The sequence below is a fragment of the Psittacula echo genome (genome assembly GCF_963264785.1).
Source record: "Psittacula echo genome assembly, chromosome: 3".
NCBI lineage: Eukaryota > Metazoa > Chordata > Aves > Psittaciformes > Psittacidae > Psittacula > Psittacula echo.
In genome coordinates this window covers 4,910,893-4,936,921 of record NC_137736.1, presented here as the reverse complement: position 1 = coordinate 4,936,921, position 26,029 = coordinate 4,910,893, and positions in this window count along the sequence as shown.

Here is a 26,029-nt window from a genome sequence, read left to right as displayed (position 1 = left end):
GGTTGCCCAGGACCATGTCCAGATACTTCCTCTGAGCATCCCCAAGAATGAAGACTCCACAGCCTCTCTGGGCAGCTTGTGCCAAGGAAGTGTATTCTTCTTAGACCCTGATCGTTGACTGTTGGAAGAAAGTCTCATGTGGCAGGAATGTTCTCATACTGTACCTCTGCATGATTGGATTGGGGCCAGGGTGTATTCTTGCTATTCTTACCCTTAAACCTCTGCTATTTTTGTTGTAATTCTCAGTGTCTCACATCCCCAGTTATGTCTTAATTATGTTGGAGCACAGCCTTCTGGAGTTACTACCAAATTACAGATATGTAGAAATTGTTTTACAGGCTTTTACAGTTGAGATACAGACTTTTCAATTTGAGGTGATTTCTTTGGTTTAATGCTGTCTTCTCTAAAAAAAATAAAATTGTTGTGTAGATGCATTACTAATCATAATATACTTAAGCCAGTTTACAAAATAGTTCACAAACAACATAAAATCATTCATGTATGAAGTGCCAAAGGATCCTTAACAGAAGCAGGCGATGTGTTATGAGTGAGTCTCATTTCTTGTTGTGCCTTGTAAGAGTCAGATCCTCCCAACTTCACGTTTCTTATTTCTTTAGGGCAGTAGCTGCTCTCAGGCAGAGATGTCCATGGCATGATAGTGTTTCTGGTTTGTAGCCTCCTTCAACAACCCCTGTGGCAGAGAGCAGGTTGAGGACTAGATGAATCATTTTGGCAGCAGCATCAGTTCAATCTCAGCAGCAGGGAAGGTATCACAGGTAAAGATCCTGACTGGGAATGAGCTCCTGTTACAAGAAAAATCAATTGTGCCCACAGTCAGCTACCTGAAATAAGTAAGGTGGCTCATGTTACTATTGTAGATGATGATACTGAAGCTGAAAATGAAGAAAAGGTCAAAACCATACTTTGGACTGTCATCTTACTGCTTGTTCAGCATGGGAATGTCTCTGAGATGGCAGGCAATGCTGAAACCAGAGGAGTGTTGTGAATCAGCTGCAGAATTAGAGCCTGGATGCATATGGTTTCTTTTGGAAACAATTCATAATAATGAACTGGTCACTGTACAGGATCCAGCTTAATATTCTATAAAACTGCTGGGCTTTTTTAAGGTGTGATCTTCCATCTGGATCCTGAAGAGGCAGTTCTGTGTATGTATTTAAATTCGATACACAAATACATCCATGGAATGCAACATCTAATAGTCAGGAAGAGGCATATAAATCTTTGTCAGGAAGGGTAGGAGTCAGGAAAGAGGTAATGGATGAGCCCTGCCTTGCTCTGCCTGATTATTAGAGATGGGAAGAAGGCTCACATGGAGGAGTTTGAGTGCTGTCCTGTTTGAATAGAGAAGGATTGTGTGGAGCTAAGGGATATCTGGAGTGTTCCTGCAAAGGTGCAACCTAATACCACTGTCATAGAAGTACTTGCATGTTAAATAGCACAGTCTAAGGCTTTCTTGAGATGGCAAGCGCATCTCTGCTTGGTGACCAAAAATTGCCTATTAATGCAGCACTAGCTGGGCACTGAGCCAGGTGACATGATGGTGGCAGGGCTGAAGGCCAAGCTACTAATCAGAGGTAGAACTGATGTTGCTGTCCTGCCTTTCAAGAGTAGAGTAGCTGCTGTACAGTCATGATTACAGCTTGGGGTTTCGATAGGTTTTGAGAATTGAGCTTCCTGTTCTTTCATTCCTATCCCTCAGTGCTTTACAATATCAAGTCTGTCTCTTTTACTTTTAGCTGCCCTCAGAATGGTGAGCAAAAGCTGAGCAGCTGTGAAGTCTCTCTCCATTTCTGTTTTCATAACTGCACTTCAGAAGAAGTGCGAATGTTCAGCCTTGGTGTTTCAAAGTAGCAATTGGCAGTAAAGCTGCAGAATAATCACTTTTGAAATGGAAACCAATGGGATCCAGATTAATTCTTTTGACTGTAAAATGGCTTGTTGGAGTATTTTTCATTCTCTGGTGACTTGGTATACTGGAGCTAATTAACGTTTTAAAAAGCAATTAAATAAAAAGGTAATCTTTATGAATGGTAGTTATAGTAAAACCAAGTATTTCAGCTCCTGTAAGTAATCCTCATTCAGGCAAATCATCTGTGTAACCTCCCTGATACAGAGATAAGGATCGCTTTTATGCATAGATGTGTAATGAGGCCCTAAACATGCAATGACAAGACCTTGTCTGTGTGTATACCTGAATGTTGCAGGGTAGTTAATACCAAATGATACTTCATCTTTTTCCATTTAATATGAGATGGATCCCTGTTATTCTGGTGAGAATATCAGGAGGAAGTGTACTTTGATTTCTTTAAAGGTTTCTGGTAGGAATCCCACACCATAGTAGTTGTGTTCATGTTAACAGTTAAGATCAGTAAATTTTAAGTGGTTTGTGCTAAGACCCCTAAAACTCCTCCATATGCAATTCAGGGATTTTACCTTAAGAGTAAATTCTGTCTGGTTCCCTGGATCAGACATCCCTCACCAGAGCTGTTTAAGGTCTCCAGAGATGAGGAGTTTGTTCAGAGCCTTACACTCCTTTCTGGAGCTGGAGTACATTTGGTGCGTATCAGCGTACACTTCAGAACTGCCTGATGAACTGAAGCAACATGTAGTTAGTAAAGGCGATCAAAGAACTGACTTCAAAACCCACACAGCTGCTCCTAACCATATTACAAATGCAAAACCAGCCAGCAGAGTAGGTGTTGAGTAGGCAGAGAAGAAAAGCAGTGCTGGAAGTAAGGGAGCAATGTCCTAGTGAATTAACTCTGAAAGAAATACTGTCTGTTTGCCACACAATAGTAGTAAAGCTATTAAGCTCTTCGTCATGCCTGCAACAGTGAGGCCCTGTTCCCTGTGTGGCATTTATAAACGGAGAAGTTGAGGAATGATGATGCACTGATGCGGAGGTTTGTCTGTAAATTCTGTTGAGATTATGTTAGAAAATATCTTTGCCTTATTTTTCTTATCCCCGTTTGACAGCTTGCTTCAGATTCACTTGCTGAGGAGGTAAATAGCATAAATAGCATATTGTTGGGGCAGGGGGACTTTAGATCATTTTGATTTATAGATATTGCATCTTCTTTCCATGTTTTGATTTTCTAGTGGCAAATACCTCTTTTTGTCTCCACTGCAGAGTATGTAGCTACTGCATAACAAATGAAATAATGAAACTTTAATAGAGTGGATAACCACTGCTGTATTAATCATAAATTCCCTGTATCTGGTTACCTAAGAATCCGTTCTTTAAAAAGGAGTCTCATTATGCTGTGGATGTGTTGCTGGTGTGAGTTGGAGTGCCAGAATGAAGTTCAGTGTCAGTTTACTCCTTTTACTATCAGTAGTGTTTGATTATCTTCTTTCCACCACTGTATTGTAAATGGAGCTAAACTGGTACCCTGAGGTAAGCAGTCGATTCGCCTCTTGGTAAGGGAGTTCTCTTTGGGTCCTTTCTAATGTGAGTCCTCATTAAGGCAGACAAATATTGAGAAAAAAATGTATTGATTTTAAATACAAAGGCATGTTTGAAGAGAATTCTAAGGCAATCTTTTGAAAAACCAACCAACCAAAAAAAACCCAAACCCAAATGTAACATAAGCTTCTTTCGTCTTGCACAACAAGCAAATTCATCTCTTTAGAAAGAAATCCAAAGTAGTGAGGAGGACTGTTTCATGAATCTCTTTTTCTCCAGGAAATGGCACAGGCATCTAGGACCCCATTTATTTATGCAGTGAATTCATGTAGTGAAATAAAATCGTTAGTGATACTGAAGCTCTATTTTGGCATGAGGATGGCCTGCATTCCTTCTTTCCCTCTCCAAAAGTTATCTGTTTATATTTTGGCTTTAATACATGCACATTGTAAAAGGAATATTTGAGAGGTCTTTGAATACATAGTGTCTGAGAGGATTAAATTTTAAAGCGAAAGAACATGAAAAATAATAAGGATCTTAAATACAATTCCGTTTGATGCTTTATAAACATTTGAGTTCCTTGTTCATAGCTGATGAAAATACTGGAAAGAAACCTAGTCGTCAAGGTGTAATGTAAGCTGAGTGAAGACAAGATATTCCTATTTGGGCTAAACTTTATAATTGATGCTTTTGTTGGTTATGTTATGAAGTTTAATATATACACTATGTATGTGAAAACTTACATTTTCTTACAATAGCTTTCAGTCAGATATTTCGGGACTTACATTAATTGTTTCCCATACCATTCTTAGCAAAGAAAGCCGGGAATCTCAAAGACATTATAGTGTTGTTTATAGCTGAAGCCTATATTTATTGAGGAAATTAGACTTATTTAACCAAGTAGTCGAGTATTTTCTTAACTTAGTTATGCTGCTAGTGTCAAAAGTCTTTTTGTCGAGAATAAAACATATTCCATGTTGAGCACATCTTTTTTGGTATTTTGCTGAGCCTGCCCACAAGAATTTTACGGGATTAAGGTTGTGTTTCAGGTGACTTTCGGGGAAAATACAGTGGACCTGCATGTGTAACCTTCAATTCTGACAAAAAGCAGGGGGAATCAAAATCCAGGGTAAAGAGAGAATGTCACTGACGCTTTTAGGGACTGAAGCACTTCAGTCCCTTTCAGTGGCTTGATTGCTCACTGAAAATTTGTATCAAAAGAGACAGCTTCTTTACGCAGAAGGCTTGACCCGCAAATGCTCTATATTGAAATGTCTGTCACGAACAGAGCATTAACACTAGTTTACGTTGTCACCATTTATATTCTTTTAGAACTGGCTTTTGATAGTGCTTTATAGCTCTCTCTGTACGGCCACATAAGTTTTCAGACAAGAGACACTAAGGCCTGTGTTTTTGAAGCACTTTTAACCCAGACCAAGAGAGTGCTTAAAAGACCTTAAGTCTGTTAGATTTAACTGGCTAATTCCCATTTTTAAAATCAGTTTAGGGTTTGCCTGCTCTACAGCTATCAGTATTCCTGCCCATTGTATAGAGATACACAAAGTCCCATGATAGAGTCCTTTTGCATTGGTGAGGCACTATAAGGGGTTGGCCAAAGATGTGGTAAATGCTCCATCTCTGGCAGTGTTCAAGGCCAGGTTGGACAGAGCCTTGAGTGACATGGTCTAGTGTGAGGTGTCCCTGTCCTGCCAGTGGGGTTGGAACTGAATGATCCTAAGGTCCTGTGCAACTCTGACCATTCTGTGATTACACAGTGGTGTAATTGTAGTGCTGCAGAGCTTAGCTGAAGGTAACTGCATATTTTCCTACATTTGGGGAGTTTCTGCTGAGCTCAGCAGTTGCACACTGTTGTTGCTAACCAGACTATCTAGTTTAAAGGCAGTTCAGACACATCAGTGCAAACCACACTCACATGCTGTTCTGCAGGTACTGATGCAATTACTGTCTGTGTGTGGTTTTCATTTCTTGGGTACTTCAGTCTTGCCTCCTTGTGTGTAATCCAGCTCATTCCTCTTATTTTCACTAGAGGAAATAAAGCCAAATGTTTATTTTAATAAATAAAGCTTAGGAATGGGCTGTCTGTGGTCTTCCAGGGAATCAACAAGCTTTAGTCACTGACCAGTGCCATGTGTAGTTTCACTATGCTTTCTAACTCTGGTACGGAAGATAGCAGAAGTGGTTGCTCCTCCTGTTTGTCACTTTGTAAGCGGTGGATGTAGACTAATGTGTTGTAATCATTTCAGACCTGCTCTGAAATGCTTATAATGCAAACACAGATTATAAGTAAAGCATGAACTTTCCTTATAATAAACTTAACCAAGTATAGACTTACAGGCAGTAAGATTCTTGCCAGCCAACCATCAGACTAATCATGTAATTTCTAGTAAAGCAGTTGGTAGTGAGCACAGAGTACGCACAAAGCAATTTTTCTCATTTCATTTTCTTTTTAATTGGTTTGCTGCTAAAAGCACTTTGGGTGGTACTTAGTTAGACGTGTTCCTGCATTATATTCACCACCCTCCTTGGAGAACATCAGACTAATTAGAAACCCTGAGCTCTCACTTGTAATTTATAATCTGGAAACAGAATCAAAGAAATTAAGAAAGTACTAGGAGCAGACCTCTCTGACACAGACCAAGGCAGTGCTTCTTTACAGAAAGGTCAGTATCGTTGAGAGGCTGAGATATTATAGGTCTACCTAACTTGACACTCAAGCATCAGTAACAGTAATGAGTTTCTCAGCCTGCACTCAAGAGAGTCTAAAATTAACCCCGTATCATCTTCAAACTTGACCTCAATCACAGCAATTAATTAACAGGCACTGAAAGAACTTTAACAAAGGAGATAAGTGAAAGGACTTTGAAGGGAACGAGAGACACTTTTATTTTACATTTCGCTTCATTCTTTTTCCCAACACTGTTTGGAAATGATATGCTTTGTGAAATCCTGCAAGAATACTTTATGAAGACCAAATCTTTGACTTAATGTAGACTTAAGACCTGGAAATTAGTGTGTAACTGTGTTAACTCAATTATGTGCTTTTAAAAGTAACTTTTTGTGGAAAATTATATGTCTGTAATTGTAAAGTCTATGGCATGTGTGCTGGAACACACACACACAAAGGCAATCAACAGTGGCATCAGCTTTACTGTTAAAGTTCACCAGACTAGGTCCATTTAACAACAAAATCTTTGCTGAAGAAAACTGTTGCTTAACTACAAGGCTCATTCACTTTCTGGCATCCCTCCTGAGAGACTCTGAGCCAGCCTGCTTGTTAATTCTGACTGTGATGGTGGTATTTCTGCTTGTCCCACTGCCATGAATGCAGCTGAGACCCACAAATTCATCACGTCAGGACAAGAGACTCGTCAGTGCAAAAATCCCTACATTTTCCTTGGTACTTCATGTGAGGCGACAGGTACAGACCTCACAAAACAGAAGGTATATTTTTTTATTTTTCATAAAGTTGACAAAAACTCTGATTTCCAACGGAAAAACCCAACCCAAAACTGTAGTTTGCTGGTCACAGATTTTAAATTATTGGCTTTCAAAAAGATGCCTTTTGACAGATTTCCTTATCCAGAAATTTATGATTTTTTGTGGTGACATTTTCTAAATGAAGTACGGTATTTTCTAGATTCTAGTCTTTATTTCTGTTTCTCTGACATAGGCTAAATAGTTTCGGGTTTTTGTTGGGGTTTTTTGTGAGGTTTTTGGTTTTTTTTTGAGTTCACATTGCTTGCTAAGAATGAAAAAAATACTCCAATGAATTTTAAATGCTGGTTTTGGCTTAGAGATTTCTTGACTTTCCAATTTTACTTCTCTTTGAAATCTAAAAGAATTAGAAGGAAAAGTCGTTTTCCACACAGAAATACAGAGACAGAATCACACATTAAGCATGAGGCAACTCAGATCTGTTCTCAAGATGTGAGACCTCTCAAATGAGGCTTGCCACCAGAGGGAGGGAAATGAGAACTCTTTGTCTTGCCTGAGCCATGTTACATTCAACAGGGGGTCATTGATATCAGTTTTTCTGCAGTGATGCTCCAGGCCAGTTATACCAACTGTATAAACTCTCTGAGTCAAAGTTCAGATGGGTCACATCTAGAGAACAGTCAAACCTTTTGTCCATCTGAAGGGCCGCCAATTGGTGGGAATCAGCAGACAGTCTTAAATCACGTCACAGAGTGATTTTTCTCAGAACCACTTTTCTCAGTTTACTTCTTGCTGTTTTCTTGGCTGGACTGCAAAGCATGGTGACACTGACAGTGAGTGTGGAACACTTACTAAATATAAAGGCTTAATTTTTCAGTGTATGGATCCGGAGCACTATTCTGAAAGTGATTTTTGTTCAGGGTAAATTTTCCTCTCCTCGGGTATTGAAATAACTGGAAACAGACATTATTTATAGTTCAACATGTAGCCAGATATTTTGTGTATGCTGTTTTCTTCATGATGGATCATGTATAAGTAGTGGTTATTTTCTCTAGTTTATTTCACTTTGCTGCAAGAATTATCATAATTAAAAATATACTGTGCATAAGAAACAGTGTATTTACATGGGATTCTTGGACAATCAGACAAACTAGAGAAGGGTATTAGTTGCCTTTAACGTCATCTTTTTGTACCAAATTGATTTGTTTAAAAAACTGCAATATTTTGTTTAGGGATTTTGTTCCCTGTTTTTGTTAGTTATGCTTTTAAATGGATGTGTTTTGGTAATACTGGTAATTATTTGAGAAACTGATTAAAACAAAGATAAGAAATAGAGATGCTATACAAAATAGTTGGAGGGTACCACACACACACACACATTTATTTGAACGACTGTAGAAAATATGCCCTTAGGAAAATAAGGGACTCTTCGGAAATTCTTTAGAGGAAACATACTTTATCTTACAAATATGAACTTCAGCGGTGCAGTCTGTTTGTATTGGAAGTCGTGTATTGATGGAATTGATGCTGTGCTTGATGAAGAGTGTTCTCTACCTCTGTAAATAGCTAGGACATACATTGAGCTTGAGGGAATGAAAACAAAGCTATTCAGATTCTTCGGTGCTAAGTCATATACATGCTTTAATGGTGCTTTCTAGGCCATGGCAGCCTCACAGCAATGCAATAAAAAAAGAAAACACTTCATTCTTTTGCTGGGGTTACCATTTCATGAGTTACCTGGAATTGTTTATCAAAAGGAAAGAACCTTGATTACCAGAGGTAGATAGTGCAGTATTTTCAGCCAGTGTGAATGTTACAGAGCAGCCAGGGACAATGAATCAACACATTTGTGTAAAAAAAACCCTATTAAACCAAAGTGGAAGTGCTTCAGGTCCTAGGACTTTAGCTGCTAAATGGAAAACTCCTGACATTTTTGTATTGCACTGTTGCATAGAACAGTGTTAAAATTAATCAAAAATGTATTTTCTTTTCCAGGTAAAATTACATTCTATATGTATAGCTACTCTTCTGTTCATTCTTTCTTCTATGATTTAGCAGTGGCTTTAAGCTACCCTCTTGCCTTTGAGCCTTAGATATGGCAGTGATTCTATTCACGTGATGTAACTATGTTCTTTCATGCCCTGTCATTAAAAAGTCTTACTGATGCCATTCCTGTTGTACAGGTGATTTCATGGACAAGTCTCCTATTATTGAGCTGTTTCTGTTTGTGCAGTTGTGTTGAGGGTGCCTGAGACGAGACGAGACTGGCTAATTGTCTACTGACAACTTGCAGCTTGCTGTTAACAGAGAGCCAATGACAGCAGTTTACAGAAGTCACTCTTGACAATTCAGTATGGCAACTGAGCAAAAGGTGGACTGAAATGCTAAATGCAATACTTCATTTTTCCTGATGAAGGTTGGTACTGTGCCTAGATGGAGTCTCCCTATCCCAAAACTATAGCACCATGGGATATTGTAACGAACTTCTGTCTCAGAGGATAAATACAGCACCCCTGGGAATTAACTTCAGAGGCACTGAACAGGAATGAAGCAAAGCCACTAACTGGTTGAATAACCTGGATAAGAGAACCCCCCAAAAATTGGAAGTTAGATTTAGAGAGTGTTTCTTTAAAACATTAAAGATGTGACAGTTGTAAAATAAGCTGGTGGAATAATTAGCTATTTAAATTACACCCTGCTTGGAAAAACAATGCTATAAATATTTTTTCATAGGTTTGTGGTAAAGCTATTGCTTGTGCAGAATTTATTGTTATGTCTTTGTTTAGATTTTCCACTAATTTCAATGATCTGTGTTAGTGGTTTTTGTGGTTGACTACCCCAGAAAATTAGGAGTCCATTAGTGTATAGATTAAGTTATGTAGATTTGAGATGTTGGACAGGCAAGGGAAATTCACATCAGGGAATAGAATTTATTTTCAGAATACAGCTAAATGAAGTGTGGGAAGATAGGTTAAAAGCAAAGTTTCTTTTCCAGGTGATTGACATATCATAGTGACTGTGGTGAAGAATATGGTTGGTTTTAGACCCTTTATTGACTATGTGCTCAATGTTATCTTAGTTCATGAAGTCTCTAGGGTATTTTCATAACAGCAGATATATTTTTCATGTTAATATTCTAATATGAGAAAAACTTTGTTAAATAATAGGAAGAAAAAAAATAATCTGTTTAATTGATAGTTCTGTCAGCTGTTAAGTATGGCATTCAGTCATGTCCAAGATAAATGGCATGCTTATGATGAAGTAAGCAGTATGTATTTTCAACACATTTGAGATGAAATTACAGGAGAGTATATATGGCTGATTTTAGTTTCTCTTTATTTTGCCAGCCACACATCATAGTTTAGTATATGCAAGGAATGCAACAAAAATGCAGCCAAGGCCAAAGTACTTCCAGTCCTTAGAAAATCCTCCATTTTTCCAGTGGGCTTTGAAGAATAGCCTATTGCACATCAAATAAATCTTCTTAGCCTCACTGTAACCTAAAAAGGAGTTACTTCTGTTTGATCTAAGCCTGGCTCTGTTGTTGTGTTTAGAATATGTCATCTAACTCACTGGAGAATGTCTCCAACATACAGAATGCATCTCCTAATGAGTTACACCATCATTGTCACAGATGCGTATCTCCCTGCATCAGGACAAAGGCAAATATGGGAATTACTGCCATAGCCGCCTGAGCATGTCTCACTAAAAGACATGGAAGTGTTGTGAGGTTACACTGGAAGTCGAGTACTCTCTGTTGTTGATGGCTTTTATTCTTGGAGGAGTTAATACGGCCATCAAGGAATAAGTGAATCTGCAGCTAGGTTTCTTTATGTGACACACATGGATTTAGCTTAAGATCTAGTTGTGCACTCTGACAAAATGGAAGCTTCTTAATTGAAGCTTTGGATCCTGAAAGCATCTCATCAGTTGTCAGTGAACTCTAAGTCAGTCTCAGTTCATGAGCAGTTCTGTTTGAGAGTTTTCAAAACATCTACACATTTTTACGTCTGTAATTGCTTTCATCTGATCAGCTCAACATATAAAATCCTACTTAAATCCAATCAGGAATCTGAAGCTATATGCTATATAAGGGATACTTGCCAAGTCCTAATACCTTTGGAGTGGTACCTTCAGAGTATGTTGGATGTATGCAGGCACCACTGTGCAGTTATGGTTGTTCAGCATGAAATAGTGGCAGCAGGAGGAGAGAGGAGATTTGCTTTATTCTCACACTAGAGAAAAAAAGTCTTGGGAACAGGGACCAGATTCCCAGGTTTCTCCTTTTCACACATCTTCAGTTCTTTTCAGCAGCATGTCGTAGCTTCACTGAGAGGATCGTAGGTATCTCTTTCAACTTTGTGCATTACCTGACAGTAAATATTATCGTGGGAGGCTTAGGGATGTTGCTTTAAGCTCCTTCAGGCTGAGAAAGTAATTGGGTTTCAGTCTTCTAGTGACAGGACAAACATTTTTCTTTTTGAGGTATTAGTTAAGTGGTGATTACTTTCTTTTTTCAGGTTGCATTCAAAAAGTGGCTTAATTTATGCTTTGGCCACTAAGCGTGCAGTTGTATCTCTCCTGAAACCCTGTCTCTGTGTTTAGGCTACAGATGAGGGCAGGATTTCAGGACAACCCCTGCCCTTGCTTAATGTCTCCTTAGCTGTCTAGGAGTTAGAAAGGAATGCCTTTTTGAATAGCTTAATTCCTTCCTATCCTGCATAGTGAATACCTGTTACAAAGAAGCTTTAATTGCTCTGTACCAAAATGCTAGATACTGGGGCATCCCCATTGTAGGTACCAAAAGTTCTTCATTAGGACACATTGTATCTGCATCATTACCTGTGGAAAGAGCAATAATGGGATACTTAGGTCTGTGAAGTATTTTCGTAGAGCTTACCTTTTTATATACCCATAAGTGCTTTATTTTTGGCCGAGAGGAAAAAAACTGTTGACATTCAAGAACATCACACAACCTGAGTAAGAATATGGTTATTAGTGGTAAATGGTCAGGTTTCACATTCTTGATACTGTCATTAGGCTACACAGTAAATGCATATTGGTATGAACAGGGAAGTCAACATCTATTTTAAAATGCGGTTTCTGTGCCTGCACAAAGAGATCCTGAGCAAACAGTGGCACCAAATTGTATCATAGGGGATTTTTTTCATAACTCCAGTGGCTGAGAAACGTCATCTTAAAATAGAAGTGCATCGATAATGCTTTAAATTTTAAATCACAAGAAATATTGATGTGTCATTATTTTTAATGACTATTTTGTACTTGAAATCTAAACTTACGTATAGCTGAATCCCTTAGTATCCTCTCTATTGACTGAATAGTAATTAATTTAAATGTTACCCTTACAATCTTGCCCTTGTTTTGGCTGAGATAGAGTTAATTTTCTTCCTGTTAGCTGGTACAGCGTTGTTTCATATTTAGTATGAGAAAAATATTGATAAAACATTGATTTTTGGTTGTTGCTAAGTAGTGCTTATCCTAAGTCAAGGACTTTTCAGTTTCCCATGCTCTGCAAGTGAGGAGGGACATAAGTAGCTGTGAGGGAATAGAGACAGGGCAGCTGACCCGAGCTAGCCAAAGGGATATTCCATAACATAGTACATTCATGCTCAGTATATAAATGGGGTAATTGGCTGGGAGGGGCTGATTGCTGTTTGGAATTGGAATGGGCATTGGTCAGTGGGTGGTGAACAATTGTATTGTGCATCACTTGTCATTCTTGGTTTTTATTCCTTTCTCTTTTTGTCATTTTGCTTTTCATTGCAATTATTATTATTATTACTATTATTATAATACTTTACTTTGTTTCAATTACTAAACTCTTTGTATCTCAACCCACGGGTTTTACTTTTTCCCAATCCTCCTCCCCATCCCACCAAGGCAGGGGCAGGGAGGGAGCGAGCAGCTACATGGTGCTTGGTTGCCAGCTGGGTTTAAACCACAGCAAATCTCTGTGTAGTCAGTGCAGTCTACTTGGGGTGTTTAGAGTTGATCCTCTGGCTCACAAAGCCTGTGGTGGTGGTGAGATAGAAATATGATATGTCTGTGTTTGCCTTCAGTGAGGTTGTATTTCTACAGTTGAGGTGGAGGTGCTCGGTGAAGGTGTTGTGGTGGGTTGACCTTAGCTGGCTGCCAGAGATGCCCCCCCAGCCATGCTTTTGCTCCCCGTTTTCTACAGGACAGACAAAATAAAGTGGAAGAGCTCATGGGTGGAGATAAGGACAGGCTGATCCCTGGTAAAACAAAACAGACTCAAATTGAGGAAAATTGGTTTAATTTTATTGTTGATTAAAATTGATTTGGATGGTAAGAAACGATGGCAAACACTAAAACACCTTCCTCCCTATTCCCCCTTGTCCGAGACCCAACTTCACTCCTTACCTCCCAACTCCTCCACCTCTTCCCCGTGCTCCTGAGCAGTGCAGGGGAACACGGATGGCAGATTATGGTTAGTCCATACACTTCACCTCTGCTACTCCTTGCTCCTCACAGTTTTCCCTGCTCCAGCACGAGTCCTCCCCACAGGCTGCAGTCCTTCATCGACTGCTCCAGTGTGGGCTTCAGGTAAACCTGCTCCAGAATGGGTCTTCCATGGGCTGCGGGGTGTCCCTGCTTGGGCACCCTGAGCTCCTCCTGCTCTGTTCTTGGTGTCTGCAGGGCTGTTCCTCACACGTTTTCCCTTCGCTTCTCACTGCCGGACAACATTTTCACCCTTTCGCCCTGAGGTGCCATCGCCATGGCTGAGGCGCTCAGCTGTGCCTCACACAGCGGGTCAGTCGGATCCGGCTGGAGCCGGCTGTGTCCGGCACGGGGCAGCCCCTGCTGCTCCCCACAGCGGCCACCCCTGCAGCCCGCCATTGCGAGCGACGCAGCACCCACAGTCGGTACAGTTATGTGCATTTTAAATCTCACTAGAAGTAGCCAGGGTAGGTAAACTTTTAAAATGGCTCTTGTGGACATCCTCGTGAGTCATTCCTGACCTTCATCCCTCTTCAGAGCACCCAGGGCAGGTAGCACGGGTACAGCTGTGAGCAATGCCGATCAGCACTACAGCTTACCTCATGTTTCTGTGCTGTAGTGTTACAACAGAGTACAAGTTGAGGTTTGAATTTTAAAGGCTGAGTTGCTGAGAGAAAGTCACTGAATGTGATGTGACCTGTTCTGAAGAGGTTTTGAAGAGTGATATGCAAGAAATATGTTAGGTTCCTGCAGCTGTTAAGGCAGAAAACTTGATGTCTGACCGCAAGCACTGGAAGATTGCTGTGGCACAATCTCAGGTAAAAAGTGAATGCAAATTGTGACTAGAATTTATAAACGTCCTTACCATTTTTAGCTCGTTCTTTACAACAAATTAATGGTAATATTAATGATATTATTATTACTATTAATGTCATCGTCAAAAGAGCAAATGGCTTGCCCCTGCCGTGCAATGTGTGGCTGACTTCTGACACTGGCAGCAGCGATCTGACCATACTCTTCACTGTAGATGAGATGGTATATGATGATTTATCACGTAGATATTCAGCTCTTTGCAGCTAGAAGTCTAGGGAAGGAATCTGGATTTGCTAATGTAGGGGAATACATGGAGAGAGTAGAAAGTATTGTTACAATATCTGGTTTGTCCCACAGGTATTGTTTTTCATGGTGTAACCAGATCATTTAGAAAAGATGGTGCTTTAGAAACTGTCACAAATCAAAAAGTGCAGAAAAGTAACACAAGAGCACTGGAAATACTACAAAAATAATGTGTGAAGTGGATGGGGGGGTAATGTAATTAAATGCAGATCGTTCTTGTGGATCTCGTCATAACTTATGTGTGGGAATGCATTGGTGCCTGTAAGGACCCTGACCTTGCTGAACAGAAAGAGAAGGACTGAGATGAGAAAAAGGGTGATTTAAATGGAAAGGTGAGAAAACAAGGCATAAGAAAAGTAAGGCAGAAGAGGATATGAAACCGAATGACACACTAACGGTGCTGGGGACCGTGACAGACTGCAACATTGAAGGGTGAAAAGAGGAGGAGGCAGGAGGTGTCTGGAAGGGGAGCACTTGGACAATCTTACAGTAACACTTTCCCATACAATTCTCAAAAATGGCCGAACTATTCTAAGCCTCTGGGTTCCTGAGGTTTTCTAGGCAGAAAAAACCCTTTATTTCTATAGAATGAATTATGTTCTGCCTTTTGTGACAGGTGTGTAAAAAAGATAACAGCCTAATTCTGTTACAAGTTTTTCAGTTATCCGAAGTGGTAGAGAACTGCTCTGGGATGTGAAATTGCCAGTTCAGCTAATGAACCGTGTAGGTGTTCGGGTTGGTTCCATGTGACTTGTGTAGGAAAGGGCGTCTTTTTAGCTGTTGCATTTTTTTAATTAGAAAATTTCACTAATGAGCATGTTAAAAAGGGCATTTAAGTCAAGAATCAAGATAAGTAATGCCAGCCATCCAAGTGTGCCCTTGGCATATATGATGGGGTAGGTCACAGAGTCAGACTCCACTTTACCTGGTAGTTGATTCATTAGTAAGTTTTCCTTGAAGAAAAGTGAGTTTTCAGTTTGGGAGGAGAGGGGAGGGGAGTTTCATGTTCAGTTTAAAAGACTGAAGATTATCAGAACTTCAGAAATACTCCCATTTTTTGGTTTTGTGATGGATGCCCTTTCTTACTGCCTTTATTTTCTGCAGAACCTGCAGACCTCCATGGCTTCCCACCACACCACTACTCCTTGCCATGCTCTCCCTTCTTGTTACCACTGCCCAGATAACCCTTCCTCTGCTTGAATTCTTAAAAAAAAAAAAAGATGGATCTCTAATGAGAACTGAACAGGTTAAAGGAACCAGGAGACTCAGCACTGAAATTTTAGGGTAGACAGTGAATAGTTGTGTGATCTGGATTGAACTTCTTAGTCTAAATGAGGCATGCCATAACCCAAGGCATCTGTTTAGAGAAGACTTGGAGAAGCTGAGCAAAGACTTTTTTTGGGTTGTGTTTCCTGGCTTGTCTTATTTCGTGGAATATTTGGCACATTTGCCTCTGTTAGTTTCATTGGTTTCTTCTGGCATGAAAGCACACCCAGCCCCCATAAGTAGTGCTCCTTCTTTTACTTTCATTTCTCATTTCTCAGTCACTCCAGCATGGAAGCAGCCTGCTGCTTCTTACTTCCTCCTACTCTCCACAAAGCAGACTTTGTTTTCTTTCATGCATTAGCTTTTACTGCAGAACAACAAAAACTGAATCACGTTTTTATCTTGGTCTGCTTAGTAGTGGCTACCCTACTGTAAAATTCCTCTTTACAGCACTTTCGAAGCATCTTTTCTAGCACAGATGCTCATGAAGTAACTATAATCCCTTCTTGCTATTGATCTATCCTATAGCCAAAAATGGTTTTGGTTGAGTTGTTTCTTATTGTGAAACAGATCAGATGAATTCAGATGCAATCAGAATCTTGTCTTCCTGGGAGTCGGATGATATTTTGTACATCAGATATTAAGGCCGGTTTATAATTTTTACCTTGTTTCAGTGACCAGAACCAAACTTCAGTGTAATAATTTTTATCACAAAATCTGGATCCAGTTCTAGTAATAGTGTGTTGCCTGCTTTTTAAAGTTCGTCACCCTGGGCTCTGTTTGTTTTCATGGAGCCATCTATTTTAATGCCCTAGGCAGAAAATAGGTAAGCACATTTGGAAAAGATTTAAAATGCAGGGAATATAAAATGATATTATCACTGAACCATTGAAAAACAAAGAATGGTTTCCAGATTATATCCATATTAATTTAGGGATTCTTTTCTTCTTTGATTGTAATCAGAAGAGTCTGTCATTTATGAGGTTTCTTTCAGGGAGTATTAGGAAGGCAATAAATGCTATCCAAGCATCAGAAAATATCCTTAGCTATCTTTCAGTCATTGCAGTTAACTGCTGTATTGGCAGCATCTGTATTGCATGTGACAGACAGCTTCAATGGCAAAAGGAGTGTAATCCACTTTTTCATTATTCAGGCCAATAATGCAAAGCTGTCCTTTAGAGACACTTTAGTTTCTGACACAAATGGTATTAGAGGGTTGAGCTAGACTTCTAAATTATGAGAATTTGATGATAAGAGTATAAAATGTGGCTGTAATAAAATAATAGCTCTAACATAATGAGAAGGAAGTACATATTTTTCATAAGCAAAAACCAACAAGAAAATTAGAAGTAAATTCTGTCTTCGTTATCTCCTCAGCTGGAATCATTGCTGTTAGGTTTATCTAAAGGCATGAATCTGAAAACAATGTGAGTACTGTACCCTCTAGTCCCATGTGCAGTGTTGTGTGTATCCCCATTTGATGGGTGATTTAGGAGATACAAGGTGTCATCTGCCCCTTGAAAGTGTGCCTTACCTTCTTCAGTTTTTCTGCAGGCCCAGAGGTAAGCAGAAATAATTGCAGCGAGATCCTGTGACTCTCTTGCTTTACATAGCCCAAAGAATATTATGCACATGGTAATTGCTACGTTTCTGGCCTTTCCAGGAGCCCCATTCATTCTGCTGCCTGTTTATGCTTAGGTGAAGCTCCAGTTTCCTCTGGCTCCATTTCTCAGGGGTGTTCCTGCTCTCCAGGCTCTGCCTCTTCCTATCTGGCAAAGCGTAGAAATAATTCACAATGTTGGTTCTGTAGAATGCATAGGTGAGGGTGTTAGTTAAGCTCTGCCTTGAAGGTCTCCCTTTTCTTGGATCACATCCCACCTTCTTAGAGCAAGAACTGAGAGAAGGAGTAGTGCGTCCCTCCTAGTTACAGCCTTCTGCCCAGACCTAAAGCATCTGAGGGCCAATGTGGGATGGTACTGAGGCAGCTTTCAAAATCCTACACGTTTGTGGAGCAGAAGCTGCAGCCGCGTGGTGTGGGAAGGCTGCCTGTGAGCACCCTTCCTTGTCTCAGGAGGTCCTTTGGAGCACCACCACCCCCAGAGCATCTCTGAGGTGACAACTCTGCTGGTGCACATGGGAGTGTGTGTGTGAGCGCTTCGCCTTTTCCTTACAGTCTCCCCAAATAGTTTCAGTACATGGTAATTGTTGTGTGTCACATGTTTTACACTTACAATTTGACATCACCTTTTACACTTCTAATCTGGCACAGAGGGAGGGACTTCATGGCAGATCTTTTGTTAGGAGTTTTCATCTCTAGCCAAGCTGTTACACTTTGCCTACAAAGCAGGTGCAAAACATGGGTTTGGCTTTTGTTTCCACATGTAGACATTTATGTAAGCAGCTGGATGTTGAAGGGTAGCAATCACCTTGCAGCTTTCTTTGGCTTCACGTATAGTCCTTCAGTGCTTCTCATTTTGGAAGTGATAGATTTCCTTGTCATGTTAAGGGTCACTTTCAGAGGTCAGCCATTCTGATGAAAAAGAGTGTAACAGTCAGAGCTGCATCTGGTATTTGTTTCACCATTCAAAACACTTCAAGCTCAAATTTGTTCTTAATGTATTGAACAATTTCACCTTCTCATACACTGTGTTTTACGTGTATTATTAAGTAGGCAGCAAATTGGTCCCTTCTATTTTTATCTCTACAGTTTAATTCCTGTACTCACAAAGATTTCAGTCTTTGAATGGTGTGCCATAGTCTGGAATCGAGTTGTAAGTTTAATGGCACACACGTGTCAGTCTTTGCAGGGTCACAGCTGGGGTCTGATTTCATCACAGCCTGATTGCAGGTCATTTCTCTCAGTCCCATTATTGTCTCTCCATAAGGATGTACCCAGGAATTTATGAAGAAGCCATTTGAAATCATTTGGTCTAGGGGAGTTGTATCTGAAGTACAGGAACAGCCACACAGGGATATGTTTTTGTATTTTGAGTTTAATGTAAGTTGTATACTTAATGTTATATTCTGTTTTATGCAGGAATTCTTGCGTGTGAGAAACAAAGGAATCCTGGTACTGTGTTACGTGCTGCACGCCATGAAGGTATCCGGCGTAGAGGTAAAGATAATGTTCCTTGCCTTTGGGCACTGTGTTGTGCTTTTTCACCAGAATTTAGTTGTATCCAAGTGGATAGCAATGCCAGTGGATTTATTGTTGCTCTCATCTCTTCGCTTGGAAAGGTTTGTGGAAAAGGCAGATTTGGCTCACTGTGGCAACAGCCATGTGGACCAGCTGTCCTGTACATAAGCACCCACTGATTTGGCTTTGAAAGAAAAATCTTGGGCAGAGAAAGAAGCGAGGAAGTGCCAGTTATGGCACTGTGCATGCAAGTTGTGGAGAGGTGTGGAAGTTGTGGGAAGAAAGTGTTGCTAGGGAGCACTGAAGTCAGTCTGTGCATGTATGATTGGAATGGTAGTTGGAGTTAGTTTGGTAGTCCTCCTACAAAGAGATCATTTTAATTTTAGCGTGAAAGCAGTCCACAGGTGTGTTAGCCTCATGTATGACCCATAAAGTACCATCCAGCCAACAGCCACATGCTGGAACCAAAAATGAAGCTATGGTAAGGTTGCTGCATGTATTACTGTGTGTTCCTTCTCTGTGTCTGATGCCAAGCCTTCCAGAGGAAGGGAGGCTCAGAAAAACTCTTCATCAGGCAAGGCCTGGACTGAAACGTAGAAAAAGAACAAGTAAGGGCCAAGTGCAGTAGCAAACAGATGGCTGTACCTGGAGCATGTTACTTGGCATCTGAAACTGTGTCTCCTCTGAGCAGGATAAATCTGTGCAACACACTCGGGAAGCAGGCAGGCCACTCAGTAAGCTAGCTGTTTGCACATCCTGTTCTGAGTGCTGGAAGGGAATTTAGCAGAGGGAAGCTTCCACTCGCCAAATACATTCTACCATCTTCCTCTTAGTAGAGATAATAAGGTTGTTGTGCAAGTTTAAGTGTCAGGTTTCTAAAAGTTTTGTACAGCATTAAAGAAGTAGGCTAGACTTTCTTCTTGCATCAGTATAGATTGCATCAAGTTTGTCTAGCTTTTTTTTTTTTTTCCTAGAATATTTCCCTTTCAGCTGCAGAATTAAAAGGTAAACATGTCTTAGTTCAAAAGGTGGAGTTTTGCTTACCTTGTGGCAAAAGGATTTACATTTTCACTAGAGGACAAATGATCAAAGCAGTATAGTAAAGGCTCTTGTAAAGTATGTTTTCCCTTACCTAGGAAATGCTGTAGGTCAGTCTTATGGCAAAACAAGATAATGAAAATTAACTAATGGTTAATCAACTAAAAAGTTTAATTAACCTATTAGCTAATCAACATTCAACACTTGATTTTCATTAAAGTTTTTTTTTGCAGTATCCACATGATGAAGCTGTTTAATGATACACTGTGGAGTACTTCTTTATTAGAATAACTGATTTATAAGGAAGTCATAATACTGTGGATTTATGAGCCATACTTCAGAATGGAATTATATTTATTTCTGCATATATTCCACAAAGCTAACTCAGAATTCCCCCTTTTTCCCCCTAAAGGTAGAAAAATATCTTACAAAGATACTGTATTTTCAAAACAGGGAGATCTGTTGTATGATTGATGATTTCTGGACAAGTTAAATCTAAATGTTACAAATCTAGGAGCTGCTTTTTTATTGCCTTCATTGGAAAGATCTCTTTGGATGTTCAAAAGTAAGATTCAGATAGAGCTACAGAAAGATACCAAATGCAATCTAAGATAAATCACTGTACTATATTATTTTGTGTTTAAAAATGAGACTTCTGTTTTTAAAGAGCAGAACAAAACAGCAGATACTGTAATTTCCAAAGATATTCTTTGTTCTCAAATGCTATCTTCCACTATCTGAATAATCTGCATCTTTTTCCTCTCTCCATGAATTATCAAAATCTATTCAGACCTTTCTAAGAAAAAACCATCTTGCATATTTGAATAGGAACCAAACAAACATAAGGATTTAACACTGTACCCATATAGTTTTCTGTAAGCCTGCAGTCTCAGGAGTGCAGTTCAGCTCTGGTTTAAATTCTGATTTTTAGAGCGGAAATGCATTTATTGAAGTAAAAATAAAATGTTTCAGTTGTACCAAATTAAAAATATAATCATGTATCTCAATCTGTGAAGTGTTGCTGAGGCTCTAATCAGAAAGTATTATGTAATAAGCTGAAGTGCATTTCTGCTGATATTTTCCTCATCAGTGCCTCTGGTTTAATTTTCGTATTTGATTAAGGAGGACAATGATGTAGGGACTGGTATCGTTTCAGAAAAAAAATCAAGGATAAATATTCTTATGATGAAAAAGAATCACTTTTAAACTTTTATCTGCTCTAGTCTTTTAACATATTTACATTCTGTCCTATCCCTCTGCCTCAACCTAAATATACATAATTTCAGACTGGTATAATTACATTAGAGAAATAGGAAGCATGTACACTTACTTTGGTCGTAGTTTTTGGCCTGGTTCCTACCTTACACTTGTTCGTGCAGCTAAGGATGTTCTTGTCTGAGGGAGCATTTCCAGTGTTCAGCAGAAAATTGGGGGCTTAATTTTCATTGACTCAGTGCAATTCAAATCAATTGAGTGCTTAATTGTCCTGATAATCTAAATTTTGTGAATTAAGAATTACAATTTTAGTGAGAAGTCTGTGAAAAGTATGTATTTCATACATGTCCACCTCCCATTACGTTACTTACATAGACAGGCCTCCCTGGATAGCAGAGAAACCTAAATAAGATAGCAATTCTGGAAGTTCTGAGGTGATTGTAACTATTACTTGCCAGTAAAAATTCAACTGTCACTCAGCTGCTGTCTCTTCGCGGGTCTGGACAAGTGGTGTGTTTGCCCCATGCTCTCCTGCAGCCCTCAGCAGGAGCTGTTAGGCAAGAGGGTGCTGCAAGGCTGGTGGACATGTGCTTGCACAGCACTGCACTTCACCCCTTGCCTTCCTGGCTGTGAGGTCCCTCCGTATGGCAGGGCACCAACTTGGGAGATGCTCCTCATTTTTGGGCTCTGGTGCAAAGGCACTTAGTTGGCCATGTTTTGGACTAGCTTGACCTGGCAGAGCATCAGGTCTGTGAGATGATGTGATCATGCTCTTTTCTGAGAGCAGCAGGGCAGCGTGCTGGGTCACACAGCAGCTGGAAACTCTGGTGGGCCAGAGTTTGCTCGGTATTTCAAAGGTGGATAATTTGCAGATGGAGTAATGCAGGTGTGGCTAATGAGAATTTTAATTTTAGTTGTCATTGCAAACCTTAAACATGATTGAGTCTTTCTTTATAAAAGAAAGAAATTTACTGCTTGAAACTGTAACCAAGCCAAACAAATACTCTTGGAGCTGTTGATGTAGACAGGCCTAGGAAGAATCTCCATAGAAGAGCTTTGTGAACTTTTCTTGCCACTCAGTGCAATTTTCAAATGCCTGATTTCATCTCAATTACTGCACTCCCATCTATTTAGTTAAGTGCTCTTCACAGGAAATTATGATGTCTTTTTCCTTCCCCAGATTGCTGTTTCCTTATTGCTAAGAGACAGTCTGGCATTTCTAATAGTTTCTGATTCTAAGAAATAATGGGAAAAATACATACGCACGTACAAACTATAAAGTTTTGTGTGTATAGTTTTACCTGGTCATTGCACCAAGTGGATTACAGACCTGATCAAATACCCACAGACTTCAGTATAAGTATCTCCATTGCATGAAAAGAATACAATCCAGAGGGCAGTATGCTAGTATCATCAGCTCTTGATTATGATCTGAAAGCAAAACTACTTCTCTGTCTTTCACTGCTAGCATTTCTTAAAAGAGAATCCAAGAGGTTCAAAGCAATACATAACCCTGTATTAAAGGGGAAAACGAGGTCAAACCGAAAACATGTGAAGAGTTACCCCTGATGTGCAAGTTGGTGCGTGTGATATGGTCAAGTGGTTTGCTTTGTGTTGGTTATAGAGTTGTTCATAGTCAGGAGGGCAGGTGATTTTTGAAATGCACATGTGTGTTAAGGAAGAGAGGTTACTAAAAAGAAATATTCCGAAGTGCCTTTTTCGATGCATGCTACAGTTGTAAATGGAGATACTTGGAGCTCAGAGACAATTCTGATACTGAGTTGGATTTAGAAGGTCTTGAGAAGATTATTTGAAGGAAAGAATACATGTAAGGGTAGATGTATGTGTACATATCTTTAGCAAGGTAAGGCAAATTGCAACTTAAACCTTTTTTCTGTTTTCATTAAGCGTATGTCCCTTCATCTTTTTAAATCAAGGAAAAATGGCTGTAGTGGGAGGGAATCCAGTTATTGCTCAAAGTCCTTTTTAATTTGGAACTGTCATGATGAAGGAATAGAAGCGTCACTGTAACGAATTTTTGTGATAATTGTCAGCAGGCTGAAATCTCAGTTAACACAATTCAGAATACAGCTCTGCATTGAATTTCTGGCAGTTCATGTAGTCAGAGACCTGCCTCAGATACTGAAAAGGACCTGTGAGTACCTGTTCTCTCACTGAAATCTCTCAGATGCGCTAGTTTTCATGGATATTAAATGGTGACTTTTTAACAGCAACTCTAATTTCAAGTTTCACAGCTTTATAAAAAATAACTGCTGAATATATGCTATGTACAGTTAAATAATTTTGCAGTATTATGTAGAATATATAGAGAATAAAGACTACTACAGGAAGTGTGCTAAGCAAATACTTAAAAACACATTATGCGGAATAATAAATAATACGTGGTAGTATTGAGTGGCTCAAAAACTCGTATGTGACTAGACTTAAGTGAACTCTCAAAATCTTAATCTAAAGAATATGTCTGTATTCTTTGTATTGATTTAAAAGTTCATGGGGTGTCCTAGCATTTTTATAAATAAGCCATAATCTCAGATTGTATTTCAGTTTTCTCCCTATTAGTGTAATTTTTGCAGCCTTCGTGATCTTTAGCATTATTACATTTCAGTCCTCTAGCCAAAGCTTTAGCTTTTTCCTCCTACTGTTTTCTGACACGCTTATAGATTTATGGCATCTGAATGTGCGCTGCCAGTTTTCACACATTCCTGTAAGACACGCATGCATGTCTGTTTTCCTAAGGGTCAGCTGCATCTAACTTTATTTTTAACTTTGTAATTTTAATCTTTGTCTTGTACTTAAAATCCCAAGTTGAGACTGGTACAGCGGCAGTACTATTCCTGGTAAATAAATGTTTAGAGCTTATTTAGGGATGTACTTCCAACAAATTTGTGCATACTTAAGAACTGGAACCAGAAGAAGAAACTGGCCAGTTCCTTCAGCTGCAGCTGCCTCCTTGACTTCAGACAGCTATACAGTTCCTTTCTTGTAGCTGATTTTCCTTCCTGCGGCTGCAGGGAAGCTTCCACGGTGCAAAGGCATTGCCATCTTCAAGCTGTCAGCTTCCTTGTTTTTGAGGCATAAATGGCAACAGTTAAAGCTAGAAGCTAAGAGAGAGCTCACATGCTGATGTACAAGACACGCAAGGTTATCTGACAATTGCCTAAAGGCAATTCAGAAACATCTATCTGTTGTGCGATAAAAACAACGTCTCTTAAAGCCATCTGTCTGCTTTTGGATGAGCTTTAGATTGTGGAAATAACCTGCTTTGATTAAGGTGATACGGTTATTTTTCTGTGTTACACCTGTGACTCAAATGGATGGATTTAATATGATACATAATGATTCTGAAAGGGAAATATTTTTGTCTTAGACTAGAAATAATGGAATAGATTCAAGGAGCACTTCAGTGCTGAATCTCTTCTAGGATTCGGGGTGTATTTCTTTGTTATTTTGCAATATTTTTACTGACAGACTTGGGGAATAGTTGAAGCAAATACTATTTCATCAAATTTTTTTTTTGCTGAGTAGAAACTCAAAATTACGTGGCAGATATTTGTTTCCTGCCGTGTTTTTTATTGTGATGGTTGGTTTGGGGGTTTTGTCCCTATTGTAGTACTGGTGAATAGGCTTTTTTATTTGAGAAACTATTTTGTCCTATTTTTATCATTCTGAAGATGACCAAATTCTTGCACATGCTATACAAGAGTCTTGTTTTATTTACTCCACTGTTCTTTGGAGTTGAAGCTATGCTGGTCTGTCCAGAGGGTGAGGAGAAGACAATTTTAAACAGAGGCAGCCAGCGAGAATGAAAAGTGACAGTGAGTTGGGACTGTTGTCTCCCTGGTGCAATGGGAGCATCAGGTATCTTTTGTTCCAATTCTAAAAGAATAATGACCCCACTGAGAAGAGTCACCACTGCTAACTATGTTTGAGAGAAGCCTGAAATGCACAAAGCTGCTCTCAGCCCCATTGAGGAGTGGTTTTCTCATACCTACAGGCAAAAGAAACGAAGCAGGGGTATGCTCCTTTGTGAATTTCGGAAGGCTTCCTGGCCTTTTGAAATTATGCCTCTTCAGTAATCATTTCTGTTGTGCCCCACTGTTCTTAAATAGAGGGGAAGAGGAGCATCCACAGGTAAGGTCAGGAGTTTTCTTTGTGAGAATTTCATACGAGTGTGTTATTCTGAGTAACAAATGGAGTGCTATTAGAAATAATGCTTTCATTTTCAGATTATTCTTTTAGATTTCTTTTTTTCCTACCATCCAAATGGCCAAAATGCAACTTCTGCTATGGATTTTTTTTTTTTTTTTTTCTCTCTTTGGAGTTCTAGATGACAGATGGAGTTACTGATGAGAATCTTCTTTCTAATGAACTAAACTGCACCAAACATGTCCAGTTAATACGAACTTCGTCTGCTGTCTTTTTAAGCCAGAATTTTGCTATTCAGTTAGCTGATAAAGTACACTCAGAAGACTCTTCTGTTGTTTTACTGTAAAACAAGCAACTGCAGAGGTCAGAATTCAGTGTCTGCATCCCACTGTGTTAGTTGGTAAATATATGTATTTTTAGAAGCTTTCTAGCAAATAGTTTATTTCCAGTTACCGGGAAGCTTATTAGGACTGTATTAAATTCAAGTCAGTCTAGGAATTAAATGTTTTTCTTTTTGTTGAGGACTGTCTGCAAGACAGAGGAGATTCATTTGGCCTCAACTCAAGAACCGTGAAGATGTAACTAGGAATTTTATGGGATTTCGGTGTGAATGCCAGTTGTTAAATAGTTCCAACTTCAAACTATTAAATAGTTTGAAGTTGAAATTTGTTACTTGCAAATATTTTTTCCAGTAATGTTTGTAGCAGATTAGTGTCAAATTTTTCAGC